At 33.9% G+C, this 15,521-nt stretch overlaps 1 protein-coding gene and 1 non-coding gene across 5 annotated transcripts in view; one reads left to right on the forward strand and one right to left on the reverse strand.

The window, feature by feature from the left end:
• ERBB4 (erb-b2 receptor tyrosine kinase 4) overlaps positions 1-15,521 on the forward strand; it is a 1,127,099-nt gene that overhangs the window by 320,163 nt on the left and 791,415 nt on the right. The gene's annotated exons all lie outside the window — the stretch shown is intronic.
• TRNAE-UUC (transfer RNA glutamic acid (anticodon UUC)) lies at positions 6,607-6,679 on the reverse strand. Its single transcript has one exon. It is a non-coding gene; the product is annotated as a tRNA-Glu (tRNA).

A 15,521-nucleotide genomic window follows, 5' to 3' on the forward strand; every position in this document is an offset into this window, starting at 1 on the left:
TAGCTGCTAACGAAGAGCCCGTTCTGTGCCATTGATTAATTGGCATTGATAAATAAGCCACATTAGTATTACCAGAAAATGGCATAACAGATTGATATTGACTCGAGCTCTCTAGGAATAAAGCTGAAGAGAACTCAGCACACCATCTGGAAGAGACAATGAGAGGTGGCGAATTTCATGCAACGGGGAAAAGGGGAGGGTGCTTTTCAGATGCCACATATCTGAACTGACACTTTGATGTGTTCAAGTGCAATCTCCCCTGTCAAAATATTTCTTTCTTTAGCCGTATTCAATCTAATGCAATCAGACCGCAGTGTGGAAGGCTGCCATATCCTCTTAGGTGAGATTTGTCTTGGAGTAACAAGCTGCAAAGCTTCTAAATTGTAGTGCCACAATTTAAATGATAAAAAGAAAAAAAAAAAACATGCAACACCAGCTTCTGTTAAAATTTACAACTTGCTGTGCCGCCTTTAATAAGAATTTGAGAGTTCAAGTATAAACCACTCACTTTTTTTACAAATTATAGTAACACTATATAACTGAATGGGGATTATCTATTATTTTAAATTTATAAAACTTACAAATACATGTTCACTTAATTTACCCTGCTTAAATGAATCTATCCTTTCCACTGGAAATTTCTACTAATAAGAACACATTTATGGGCTAATTGTCTTGACTGATTTATGGGGAAATTATCATCTTGAGATGAGGTGCGAGATCATGTATTAATATCTTTGCGATGCCTCCAAAGTTTCTTTTATAGGGATTAAGTAACTTGTATTTATTTTAATAAAAGTATCTTTATTTTCATGTACATATACTAAATAAAATTTTATAAAAAGTTATTAAAATATTTTAAAATTACAAATGGGCCATAACTATTCGGTCAGGTCAATAAAATATTGTAGATACCGTATTTATCAATGCTTTCTATTCTTTAACAAAATGAATGTTTTATTTAATGTAATGGGAAAAGAAGTGTCTACTTCAAATCTAATCCAAATAAGGTATGCACAATTTTAATTTGGGGGCTAAAACATTAATTACTCAATCAATTAATTAGTCTTATCATTAAATTTAGATCAAAGTTTGTTTGCTTTAGAAGTTTAAAATCAATACAATGGTAATTTATATTTTAATCTATAGCATATAAAATTTCTTGGCATGAAATTGTTAATAGCTTGATAGTCATATTCAAACAATTTTTCTATCCGTTCACAAAATTATGATTTCTATTTCTATTAGACTCAGTTGTATTGATCAAATTTTAACCTTTTATTGTTTATACAATATCTTTAGATTATTTTATTTTTACTAGTGTGTTTAGTCTATTCACACAAAAAACATGCAAACACATATACATATTAAATTAAAACATGATAAAATGACTTGCTCCAGGCCCTATAATCATTTTCTTTGTGAAGATCTACATGGAAACTAGAAATAACATGTAGATTCACCAATGCAATGCAGTTATTTTACTGACTTACTTTACACAATATCTCCAATACCTAAAAGGTATGGTTGTAAATATTGAAAATACCGTAGTGAGAAAATTAACAAGGGGAAACATCCCACACCAAAGCAAATGGTGGAGAAAACAATAGAATTTATACTGAAATTTGCCACATTTCTCTGTGGATAGAAAGTTTTTAAGATATCAGTTTCTAAGATAATAGCTAATACTAATAACCGGATAAAATTAGACAATGTGGCTATTACCTGTGTTAAATGTTTCTTAATAAAATTTAGGTAAGTTAGTGAAATCTTGGAACTGTTCATATACATACCTATACAATTTAAGATCATTTTTGTGATGTAATTATCTGTTTATATATAATTCGGTGAAAAGATGCAGACGGGTATGAAACCTGTCTTATATTTGGTGGGTATACACAGTGAAAGGCTGGCACTTTACAAAGTTGCACTATGATAAAAGTCACCAGTGTAATATAAAGATTTGAAAAATTTAGTGTTTAAAAATGTGATCATTCAAATCTGCTCTGGACTGGTCAACTCATTTTTTTAAATCACTTTATTGATATATGATTGACATACAAAAAGATGTACACATTTTATATATACAATTTGGTAAGTTTTGAGATAAGCATAGATTATATATAGATAGATAGCATAGATTATATATATAGCATAGATTATACTATGCCATAAACATATCCATCATCTCCAAAATTTCCTTGATATTTATTATTTTTCCTTAATTTTATTATTATTTTTTGATAAAAATACTTTATATAATATCTGTCCTCTTATAACATTTTTAAGTGTATAATACAGTATTGTTAGCTAGAGGCTATACTGTACAGTAGATCTCTAGGACTTTTTCATCTTGTATAACTGAAATTTTGCACCCTTTGAATAATATCTCCTTGTTTCTCCCTCCCACTAGACTGCTTTTTGACTTTGACTATTTTATATTCCTCATATGTCGTATCATGTAGTATTTGTTCTTATGTTTCTTACTTAGTTCACTTAGCAAATTGTCCTCCATGTTCATTCATATTGTCTCAAATAGCAAGATTACCTTCTTTTTTAAGCCTGAATAATTTTTTTATTTTATGTATATACCACATTTTCTTTATTCATTCATCCATCAACAGTCGCTTAGGTCGCTTCCATGTCTGCAGTGAACAAGGGGATGCAGATATCTCTATGATATCCTGATTTCAATTCCTTTGGGTATATACCCAGAGTAGATTGCTGGATCATAATGGTAGTTCTATTTTTTTTTTTTACTGAGGAACATCAATACCATTTTCCATAGTGCCTGTACCGATTTATGTTTCCACCAGTAGTGTATATGGTTCCCTTTTCTCCACATCCTTGTTGAGAACCCTTGTTATTTTTTGTTATTTTGATAATAGCCATACTAACAAGTGTGAGGTGATATTTCATTGTGGATTTGGACTTGCATTTCCCTGATGATTAGTGGTGTTGAATATCTTTTCGTTTACTTGTTGACCATGTCTATGTCTTCTTTGTAGAAATGTCTACTCAGTTCCTTTGCTAATTTTTAAATTGGGTTGCTTGGGTTTTTTTGGTTGTTGTTCCCTATAATTTTGGATATTAACCCCTTATCAAATATATGGTTTACAAATATTTTCTCCTATTCTGTAGGTTTCTCCTATTATGTAGGTTTTGTTGATTGTTTCTTTTGTTGCAAAGAAGTTTTTAGTTTGATGTAGTCCCAGTTGTTGATTTTTGCTTTTGTTGCCTATGCTTTTGTTTCCATATCCAAGAAATCATTGCCAAGGCCGAAGTTAAGATTTTTTTTTTTTCTTATAGAGTTTTTACAGTTTCAGATCTTATGTTCTTGACATGTTCTACTGACCTCTGGCTACTGCTTTTAAAAGACATTTTGACACTGGAATTTTTTCAAAGATAAGTGTCTGGGATGGTACAGGCTCCTGATACCAAGTCATAAGAAGGATAATTTTTAAAACATGAAATATTTAGCTTTGAGAGATAAAAATCCAGGAAGAAGAAGATATCTTCGAAATATAAAGCCTGTCATATGCAAGAGGGAAGGGAAATTTATCTGAAAATTTAAAGGGCAGCAAGGGTGGAAGTTGTGGAGAAACAGGATTTTTTTGACTAATAGGAAGGACTTAATGACATCTGACTGAAAATAAAATGACCTCCCTTGAGAAGTGGTAAATTTCCTATCATTGAAGATGGTTGTGCAAAGGTGGGATGATATCTTGTTAGACACATTGTAGGTTAGATAGGTGAATTCCCCCGCCAAACCTAGAATCTACTTCTCCAAAAATGTTACAGTAATCTGTGTATTTGTCATAAATGGTGAACATATACATTTTTAGATTTTCCTCAAAAATATTTCTATTCTTTGATAACATTATGAAATCCCAAGGATTCTGTCCCCTAGTGTTTGAATAAATTTATTAATTATCTGGAACTAAATTTAATTGCTAATAATTTTCTGGAAATAAAATTATATTTTTGTATATGATTTCAGGAAAGCATTCAAATTCCCATTGCTAATTTTCTTAATGGTTAGGTTATAGTTTAAAACAAACATTCATGACCTGTTCTAGTTTATTCTTACCTTACCTTCATAGAAGATCAAATAAGACTTGTTTAATTTGCCAAAAGCATCAATTCAAGATTTCATAATAAGCAATTTAGAAAAATTGAACTATCTGATCATGGTCACAAGATATACATTTTTATCTAAAATTTGGATTTTAGAATATCCAGTTAGATGATCTTGCTGCTTCCCCATTTTACTTCTTTTTGTATTATTTGGATTGGCCAAAAAGTAAACCTGAATGAACTTTTTGGCCAACCCAATACTTTGCCTCTTAATGTTTAACAGTATGTTCCATTTAACTTGATTTTCCTCCTCTGAAAAGCTTGTTATTCAGTCCCTTTAGGATTAGAGTTCTGGCAGATAAAAACATTCTGTCTTTCACTTGTTTTTTGTATTTATATAATAGCATAATTTTCTATTTCATACCACTTTATGTTTGAAGGAGTGTACCACATTATCATTATAAAGACCTCCTGTTAAAGTTGAATTGTGTTTTCAAGTGGAGAGAAAACCTGAGGTTATGGGTAAAAACAAGCCTCCCAAGAAAGGAAATACTTTGAATGGGGTTTAGCTCTGACAGATAACTTGAAAATAACCAGCAGCAGAGGGATAGGAAGAGACATTTATGATAGCTCACTAGTTAAGATGAACATGATGAAAACTGCCTTCAGAAGTAGCTTCAGGACCCTGAGTGGAAATAACCATCTTGATAATATTTTGGATGGTGATTTATTCCATACAAAGCACTTTGATATAAATTGTAACATGTAATCCTCATATAACCTTGTCAGAAATGTAGGGCATTTGTGTAGTATTTCTATTTACGTGTGACGAAATTAAATCTTAAAGTGTTTAAGTGATTTAATAAAGACCATTAATTAATAAGTGCTTGAAATGATAAAACCCTCGAAATCCAGACCCCAAGTTCAGTTTTCTTTTCATTACTCTTCTTATAGAGATTTTTGGGAGTGATTGTACTTAGTACTTTTCACAAGACTGAAATATTACAGTTTGGTTCTTTAAGCCATTACATTTCACAAGAATTATGGGAAGACTAGAAAACAAAATAAAATTTTAATACTGCTGCCAATGTAACAGTCTGGCTCATAGATATGTGATATAACATTAAAATTATTTAAATCCTTGCTTAAAATTCTCTCAAAAAGGAGATTGAAGAATGAACTAAATTTTTAAATAAAGAAAAGTAAATAGAAAAATGAACCAAATTATTTCGTATCTTAGTTGACTGCAAGATTTTGTCCAAATAAATAAATAAATGCATGCCAGGGTTAGTTGTATTGGTACAGGAGGAGTAAAAATATGAGGAAAATAAACAGCAGCATGTGTTGTACTGGATTGTATCTATTTAATTTTTATCATATGTTTCTATGAGAACTAATATGTATGAAGTGTGAATAAATGTAAGGAAAATATCCACACTATGGAACATTTCCCTTGTCTAGAATAAACCTTGGCAGGCCATATTATCCATGTAATTGCCATTTCCTGATGAAAACGAGGTTTCTTTGAAGGCATTTAACAAGAGCCAAATTTTTAATGCTGCTTCTGGCACTTACGTATGATATCGAGGCACTTTGCCATTTCAATCTGAAATAATGAAAGATGGAAGGAAAATATTCTCCTCTTTTTTAAGTTCCAGGCCTCTCTAGGTATAAGCCCATCAGACGCCCAGACAAATAATTTAAAACAGGTTGAAGAGCAAAGATAAAATGTTTTAAAACTTGTTTTTTCTGTGGGACACCCTAAGGTTTTGTCTGTTTGGAATGTCTGAATTTTTTTCTTGATTCTTAGTGTGAAATCATTTCTTCAAAACCTGTCTATAATCTAATGCTCAGCTATCTCTGGTTTTCTGTAAAACTAGATGAAAAAAATTGCAGAAATAGCAAATGGAAATTAGTTTTCTAAGATCAAATCGTTGAAATTAGGTGTCTTGGTAAACTTTCCTAGTATTGCTGATGTCCACATCCTAATTGTGTTTCCAAAGTAGATGAAGAAAAATAAATCAATTTCTTAAATTTGGGTAAAATTGACAGTCTTTTGTGAATTTTTTAGGTATAAGTGAATTAAAGCCCAGTCATTAGTTTATGTAATGGTATCAATTTTATGCATAATGTAAAAATTCCACAGTAAGTGCATGATTCCCCTGTGATTTCTGGATGTCACTATTCACAGACTTTTTGAGACCCCAGAGTCATTATGATGCTCATCTTTTTTTTTTTTTTTTGCGGTACGCGGGCCTCTCACTGCTGTGGCCTCTCCCGTTGCGGAGCACAGGCTCCGGACGCGCAGGCTCAGCGGCCATGGCTCACGGGCCCAGCCGCTCCGCGGCATGTGGGATCTTCCCGGAACGGGGCACGAACCCGTGTCCGCTGCATCAGCAGGCGGACTCTCAACCACTGCGCCACCAGGGGAGCCCCGATGCTCATCGTTACTGACAAATTTTTATATAATGATTCCTCATTTTGTTGTTCTTTTTTCTTGGCTCTGTCATGCAGCTTGCAGGATTTTAGTTCCCCGACCAGGGATTGAACCTGGGCCCTCGGCAGTGAAAGCGCCAAGTCCTAACCACTGGACCACCAGGGAATTCCTAATTTTAGATACATAAGTAGATAGATTTAAAATAACCTGAATGAGTATGTATAATTCGTATTATATAGACACAAGATTTGCAAAATGTGTTCAGAAAACCATATGTACAACATTCAACTAAGAGAGTTTGTTTGAAACCTACATGCATTTTTGTGTTACGTGTTTTATGATTTTTAATTACTTAAAGACAGTAATTATTCTGAAAATGGTATGTCCTTGATGATCTGGGTGATGATATTCAACAATATGCTTGGCAATTTAAACAAAAAGATATTTTACCTCAATTGCCTCTGAAAGGCATTAAACTGGACTTTGAATTTAAATTTTGCTTATCTTAGAACATGATATTTATTGGAAATCAATTAAGTGAGATAGTAGAAATAGTATATTTTATTTTGGGTAAAGTATTATTTTTGTAGCCTATCTACACACAGACTTTTTAAGTTGCAACCCATGTTTTGATATCTGTTAATTCTGTGCATTTCTATCCCATTTTGTTTGAGCTTTAGCCAAGCACCATCACCTTCCTCTTTCTGTAATCTTTAGTTCTTTCTCTACATTCTGTAACATTTTAAGGGAACTACTATCTAACCAATGGCTTGAGCCAGGCACATGGTAGTTATTTTCAACTTTTTTTTTTAACCCCCACATGAAATCAAACACTAAACCCCATGAATTTACTTTATACATGTAACAGGCCTCTCCTGTCCTTTTCCTTCCAGAACCACTTATTATTTCTTAGACTGTCATTATTTATCACCTGAATAATTATAACAATTCTAAACTTCTTTGCTTTCAGTAATAATTCTTTCTAAGACAGAGACAGCCAGAGTAGGCTCTCTAAAGTGAAGACTGTGATAAACCCTTACTACCGTATTCTCATGACCTCCTTTGCCCTCACTGTGAAATCCAAATATTAAGCTTGGCCCCTCTCTTTGCTGTTCACTTTACTCCATACACTCTCCACACACATTCTGCAGTGTCCCAAGTGGAACATGGTTTCCTTTAACGATGTGCTTTTGCATACCTGGTTCCTTCTACCTAGGGTACCTTGCCTGTCACAAGCATACTATCCCCAACCTTTTCTCAACTCCAAATTTAATCCATCCAGATTCCACTAAGGCATCATTTTTTATTTGAAGAGATTCCTGAGCCCCTCTTTCACCTTTTTCTGGGTTAGTTGTTCTAATCATATGTTTCTATAAAATTTTCTGCTTCCCTCTCTCTTAACTTTATCATTCCTATATTATTTTTAGTGATGTTTTCCTCATTATGCTTTTCATATTAGACTATGTGTTGCATAATTGCAACACTATACATTATTTGCCTTTGTGTCATACATACTTATACATTCTCTCTTTCTCTCTCTCTCTCTTTCTGCACCTTGCCATGAATTCATACTGATATCCCAATTCCAAACAAACACACAGGTCTCATTCTACCATTTCCTAGTTGGGCATTTTGTCAATATTGTTCAATTCTAGAGCTTCTTGTCTTTTAAAGCAGACATTACAAACTTACCGGCATACCTCACAAGTAGATAAATTTTGACTTAGTTAAGGTAATTAGTTGACATTTATTGTCTAGACGATTCTAAACTTTACAGAAAAATGAACTACTTAAAAAGATGTCTAGTGCTATACAAACAGACTCCCATCCCCCACTTACTTACCACTGAACTGTAGCACCTAGGTGGGGTTTATTGGCATCTTTGTTTATATTCTCTTCATCTACTAGCTCACATATGTGATAGGCTCTGAAGAATGAGAATTCTGTTTTCTGCTTCTTTCTCCCTCCAGTATTATAATTCTGGTCAGCACTATGAATAAAATAGCCCCATAAAAATGTTCTTGCTGAATGAATGTGTGAATTAAAGTATCCATTGAAGATCTTGAAGGCTCATTAGTCTATCAGAAATATGTGATTTTAATTATAAATTATCTCCTCTCTTCTATTATATTGTACTCTAGCATACATCATAACTAAATGTGCATATACAGATGAGTTTTCTGAGAAGGAGGCCTTACCACTTTATAATGCTCAAATCATCTCAGTTCAGGTTTGACATTTGTAAGTCCTTCACATATATGTACACTGTTTTGTTGTCCTCTTCCAAAATTGTATGTCACTGTTTTTAGATGAATGCCTATGCTTATTGCATTTTAAGCAATGAGTTTATCAGTGATTATCTTTTTCAATGGGTAGAATAGGTTAAAATTAGTAAATTTTCTAAAACTACATAATTATTTTTTTTCAACAGAGAACAAAATTTCCTACACTCAGATAAAGCTTTGGGACTGTATTAGTTTTTCTATTGCTGGATAACAAATTACCACCAACTTAATGGCTCAAAACAGCATACATTTATCATGTCAATTCCTGTGGGTTAGAAGTACAGGTACAACATGGCTGAGCTCTCTGCTCAGAGCCTCACAAGGCTGAAATCAGGATATCAGCCAGTGCTGACTTCTTACTTGGAGATCGAGGTCCTCTCCCAAGTTCATTAAGGCAGTTGTAAGAATTCAGGTCCTTGTAGCTGCGGGACCAGTCTCCCCATTTTCTTAGGGCTGTCAGCCTAGTGTTGCTCTCAGAACCTACAGGCCAGTCTCAGGACCTCACCATGTAGCTTCTTCCACCTGCAGTTCATAACATGGTTGTTTGCTTTGTTCTGGGTCAGCAGAAGAATATATTTGATGCTTTGAATTACTCTGACTTTAAAGGGCTTGCCTGATTAGGTCTGTCCCACCCGGGATAATCTCCCTTTTGATTAACTCAAAATCAACCGACTAAAAGTAGCAAGAATAATATAATTATGAGAGGGAAATTATATCATATTCAAATGACTCATGCATGTTCAAGGGATTACATCATGGGGCAGAATTCTTGGGGGCCATCTTAGAATTCTGCCTACCATAAGGACCACATAACCTTGGGAATATTAGTTTGAAGCTAAAAAGAAAGAAATAGGAGGGATTGAGAGAGAGGAATAGAGAGAAAAAAAGTATCCTTTACATTGAATATAAAGTTCCCATTACTGTGAATTGTATGTGGATTAATTAATTTAGACTCCTTTATGGAGCTATACTTAAATACATTGTTTTACGTAAGTCCTAACTGCTTATATAAGATAGATATTTTCCATGTCATGTGATAAAATATTACAGTGATTTCTGTTTGCTTTTCTTGTCACAATGAGATTGTTCAAACTTATTTTTGGCTGACAGGGCAATATTCCATATTTCATCAGATCGTGCATAGTGATGACAGAATGAATCTATTCACGTTCTAGCCAAATGATCTATTTCAACCGCATGTAATTGTTAGCATGAGGAAATTACCTCTCCAAATGCTAAGAAAGTATTTTTATTTTTTAAATTTATCATGTACTTAGCTTTATAGCCTCACAGAGTTAACGCATTCTTAAAATATCTAGTAACAGAATTACTTCTGATATTTAAATTCGTTACTTGATATATTAGTTGAAGTTAATAATGGAACTATCATAATTTGTCCAAATATGAAAGCTGTACAAATTGTTTGAAGATGAAAGTTTTTACATAGTAAAATGTGTTAAAATGCTATGAGGAAAAAGGGCAGAAAAGTTTTCACATGACTTCTAAAAAAGACCTAAAATCTAAATGGATTGGCATATAATAAATTTAGAATTTATTTTTTTTAATTTTTTATTTATTTTTATTTTTTTCGGTACGCGGGCCTCTCATTGTTGTGGCCTCTCCCGTTGCGGAGCACAGGCTCTGGACGCGCAGGCTCAGCGGCCATGGCTCACAGGCCCAGCAGCTCCGCGGCATGTGGGATCTTCCCGGACCGGGGCCCGAACCCGTGTCCCCTGCATCGGCAGGTGGACTCTCAACCACTGCGTCACCAGGGAAGCCCTAGAATTTAATTTTATAAAGATGATTCACAAAAAATTTGGATTTTGATCGGCATTCGTTAGTGTGCTAATTAGAATTCTTTTCAACATTACAAAGAACAAGGGCATAATAACTCAAATTTTTAAAATTTAAAATGCAAATTCAAAATATCATTCAAGTACCAAAAGGCTTGTTCTTCCAGTAAACTTTCAGTTACATCATTTTGTTACCCCATGTTTTGCATCTTATCCAAACTTTCATTAAAATAGTATAGTAACACTAAATGCATAACTTTTTCCTTTCTTTGTGCTTTTTTAAGCCGCATGTTGCTGCTTCCCATGGTACTTTCTTCTTGCATTCAGCAGGCGGCGGGAGGCAGGGGTGTTCACTGCTTAACTTAGAGCTGTCGTCAGGATAGTGTTATGGCAGAGGTATTTAATAGCCCCCACGTTTTTTCTTAGTGAAGGGTAAATAGGTAAGCAGAAGAGTAATACATCTGGCCCTCTTTTTTCCCGTTTTTGCTCAGCTGGCAGCAGAGGTTAATTAGGATTCATTTTTATTTATACAGCAACCTTGGCTTTATTATCTCCACCTCCCACCCCAGATAACATAGCTCTGTTGATCCCACCCAAGTTATTTCTAGGTGTCAAACTCATGATTCAAATGAAAATCCCTTTATTTGATAACTATAGGATAGCATATATGAAGTCATGGTATACTGACTTGGCTTGACTTGAGCCATTTAACTTCAACTTTACCCATCTTTAAACAGTGAAGTTCATATAGTTTGAGAAAGGAGAAGGATTGGATGTGATGTTTCAATTGACTTTTTAAATTTGGTGTAAATTATAATTTAAATAACACAAAAATTATAGCATTAATGTATTTAATTGTATAGAATAAACATTATTGATTCTCCTACTAAACATTTTTGATAGCACATGGCAAATAATGCTTACGTCCATAGAAATACATATTTTACAGGATTGTGAATACTTCTGCATGAATTTAACACAGAAATTTGACAGCTTATTTTATATGTCTTAATGTTACCACTAACCTAACATTGGGCTGTTGATCATTGGCTTGACTGGAAAGTAATTAATGAAAAAGTTTCATTAGAAGTGTTCAGGATTCATTTTCCTGGCTTTAATTTGAGTAAGTTCAAACACTAATGGTTCAGTGAAAGAAATAAAAGTGTAATGATGTTACACTGGATGCTAAAAGCTTGGACATCAAATAATAATGACTTACCAATATGATAGTTATTTAAAAAATAATTTACTAAGAAGAAAGTCAATAAATAACATCAGAAAATTAAAGTACTGTGTTACTTTTAAGGGGAAATCTAGGAAAAATGTAACATAGAGACAAACTTGAGATAATTATGCCATTACAAACATAGAGTTATACTGGCTTCCAAATTACATTCTGCGTCATTCCTTCAATATCTTTAGGAACTGATCGTTGAAGAACACATGTCTAATTAGAGCCTGTATATACTTTGAATCTGTGCATGGTTGAACATGCTGGAGAGCAATAGACTTATGGTTTAGGAGGACAAGAAGTGAGTATCTTCAAGGAATATGTGTGTAGTTAGAAAGACAAATACATATTAGATAAATTTAATATCAGGGTATTGCTAAGATAAAGGCTCATGCAGGGTAATTATAGGGCTGTGAACTATACTTATTAAGAAAAAAAAATACCTAAACAGCAGCAAAAATATTATAGAAATTAGGACTGATTAGTAACAAAGCAAACTTTCACTATTTTAGGAAAATATTTTGTAGCTTACTAGTAAATGGGATTAGCCCCTTATAGGTTTCCAGATTTAACAAACAAATAAAGTATGCCTAGTTTAAATTTGATTTTCAGATAAACAATGAATATGTGTATATATGTATATGTATTTTTCTTGTGTGTGTATGTGTTTAGCGTGTGTCCCAATAATTGCGATCCTAGCCCTTTAAGAGTTATTTAAATTGGTGGCAGGGTTTAGGCACTGAGAGCAGGAGGTGATAAGAAACATATCAGAGGAATATATAGTACCAAGAGTGAACCCTAATATAAATTGTGTACTTTGGGTGATACTGATGAGTAAGTGTAAGTTCATCAATTGTAACAAATGTACCACTCTGAGGGGGAAGGTGATTGTGGGGGAGGCTGTCCATGAATAGGGAGACGAGGTGGACGGGAAATCTCTGAACTGCCTGCTCAATTTTTTTGTGAACCTAAAATTGTCTTAAAAGATACCCTTCTAAATAATATAGACATAGTATCTCCTTTGCTGAAAATTGTCCAGTGGGAGTTGGTCACACGACATCAAACACATAACCAGCCAAGAAAATATGCAGGGTTGGAAAATGTTAGTCACAACTGAGAAGGTAAACTGCAGGGTTTTACTAAAACGCAAAATGCAAAAGAGGTTAGGAGGGTCAGGCAAGACTTAGAAGTGACATTTAAACTGGAACCTGAGGGGGAAAAGTGGAAATGTGAGGATAAGAAAAAAGCCAAGATAATATGGTGTCATGAAAGCCAGGAGACTATAGTGTATCAGGAAGAAGAGTGTGTTTGACTGTGTTAAATGCTGCTGAACAAATGTTAAGTATGATAAGAGCTGAAAAGTATCCACTAGATTTTTTTTTTTAATAGATCTTTATCGGAGTATAATTGCTTCACAATACTGTTAGTTTCTGTTGTACACCAAAGTGAATCAGCCATATGCATGCGTATGTCCGCATATCCCCTCCCTCTTGAGCCTCCCTCCCAGCCTCCCTATCCCACCCCTCTAGGTCATTGCAGAGCACCAAGCTGATCTCCCACTAGCTAGTTATTTTACATTTGGTAGTGTACATATGTCGATGCTACTCTCACTTCGCCTAGGTTTGACAATAAGGAAATCATTGATGAATTGAGCAAGAGGAGTGTTAGAGCTAGAACCAGATTGGAATGAGTTGATTTCCTAATTTTTTTTACAATTCATGTCAATTAATTAATTTTTTATTAAAATTTGCATACTGTATAATTTTTAAAAATGTGAATGGGAAATTTATAGAAGCAGAATAGATAGAAAGCAATTATTCAGAAATGTTGAAAATGTTCCCTGGTGATTTTGACCACTAACTCATACCTCCCATTCCTGGTTGTCAATGTCTCTGATAATAAGGAATTAAGGTTAATAGCAACAAAAGGTCATAGTACAGTCATTCAGAACTGCTAGATTATACAGATAGTGAAACCACAGCACACAGGATAATCCCACAAAACAATCTACTTAAGCACTAAACACATATTGATTTTATATGGGAATTGCTTTTTTAAGAGCTATTATCATAATTGTTTGTTTATTTAATTTACTAACAAATATTTATCTAAAGCCTAACTGTTCCAGACACTGTGGATATGGATACTGTGAAGAAAGAGTTAAAAAAGCTGTCCTTACTTTCAGAATTTGTACACCGTATAATATTCTTTACAGATATTAAGAGATAGATAACCAGTTTTTGGAGGAAGTAGAGGTAATAGATCAAGCATTGGTGGGGTATAATTAAATGATGATGCTGGAGGAGGGTCACAGACTGCTGAAGAATAGTGGCCATAAAAGTCTCTCCTATAGAAGAGGAAAACTAAGGAATCAATGAATCTTAATAATAAGATTTTTCAAATTAATTATTACAGGAATATTTTTAACAGGTTCTTTTTGTGTTGTGACAGCTATAGATTGTTTTTACCTCTTTAACAAATATTCGTCAAAGCTGGGAAAGCACCTTTAAATGTGAATGTTAAGTGATAGAGTATGTGTGTCTGTGTGTCTGTCATAAATGAAGCTATTGGAGGAAAGAATTTGCATTTTTCTGAAGCTCATTGAGAGGTCTGTACCTGGAAACCTGACTGTGGCCACATTAAGTGACTAATTTCTTCTCTCTCTCTCTCTGGGTAAATTTTCACCAAACATATCCTTATTACAAAAGGAATGCCTTGCATATTAACTGAAGTTATATATTCATTTAATGCTTAGTAATTTCCTGAGTCTCAGGAACATGTGCTCTTTTGTATTGATTCCAGCAGCTAACATCTGAATTGCTGTTAGAGATCTATGGCCCCTGACCCCATCAACTCCAAACAGTTTTTATGCGCAGTTGTATATATTTGCAAACTAGAGACTGCCACTCAAATATGGCTTCTGTTTCCTGATCCATGGTTCAGTCAGAGCATGAGATACAATTGTTTCTTCAGTTATTAACAAGCAGAGAGGTAGTGTGAAGTCTACTATAAACTGGTTCAGATAACAGAAAGTCTGGAATTGAATCATTAATATTTTTCAAAAGAAATATATGGAATACTTTTTAGTATCACATCCTTTGCTAGAAACCAGAGACACAAAATTGGCAAAAATAAATAGGATTTTTGTCTTCATGCAGCTTACAGCATAGTTAGGGGATTGAGATATTAACTGATCAAAAACACAAATAACAATAGGATAAGTGTAGAGGTACATAGAATATATAATTGGGGGATCTAACCTGATAAAGGAGGTCAGGAAGACTTCTCCCCAAAAGTTACTATTTGACTAAAAACTGAAGAATAAGAAAACATTAATTGGATTTGATGGGGAGGTATGCACCTTCCAGACAGAGGGAAAAATACTTGCAAAGATCTTTTAGCAAAAGGAGTTGATCATCGTCAGCACATTCTTTGTTGTCATCTCCAACAAGATGAGAGCTAGAGATATACTAGGGTACTCAGATGGCACTTAGTATGTATTATTTCAGGAGCAAAGAGTCTAGGAAACAGTATGTCCCTATTCATTATCTTCTGTTAAAATATCTCTAAATTAACTCTTAGGCTAGGCAAAGGCAAATCTCTGGTTTTATAACTACGGCAAAGCAATGCTGTTATTCGGAATGGTGAATAAAAAGGTTTTTTTTGTGTGTATGTCTGTATCCACTAGATAGTGTATT

This window comes from Aethalodelphis obliquidens, unplaced genomic scaffold (genome assembly GCF_003676395.1).
Source record: "Aethalodelphis obliquidens isolate GAN/ISIS:26980383/991018 unplaced genomic scaffold, ASM367639v1 scaffold2, whole genome shotgun sequence".
NCBI lineage: Eukaryota > Metazoa > Chordata > Mammalia > Artiodactyla > Delphinidae > Aethalodelphis > Aethalodelphis obliquidens.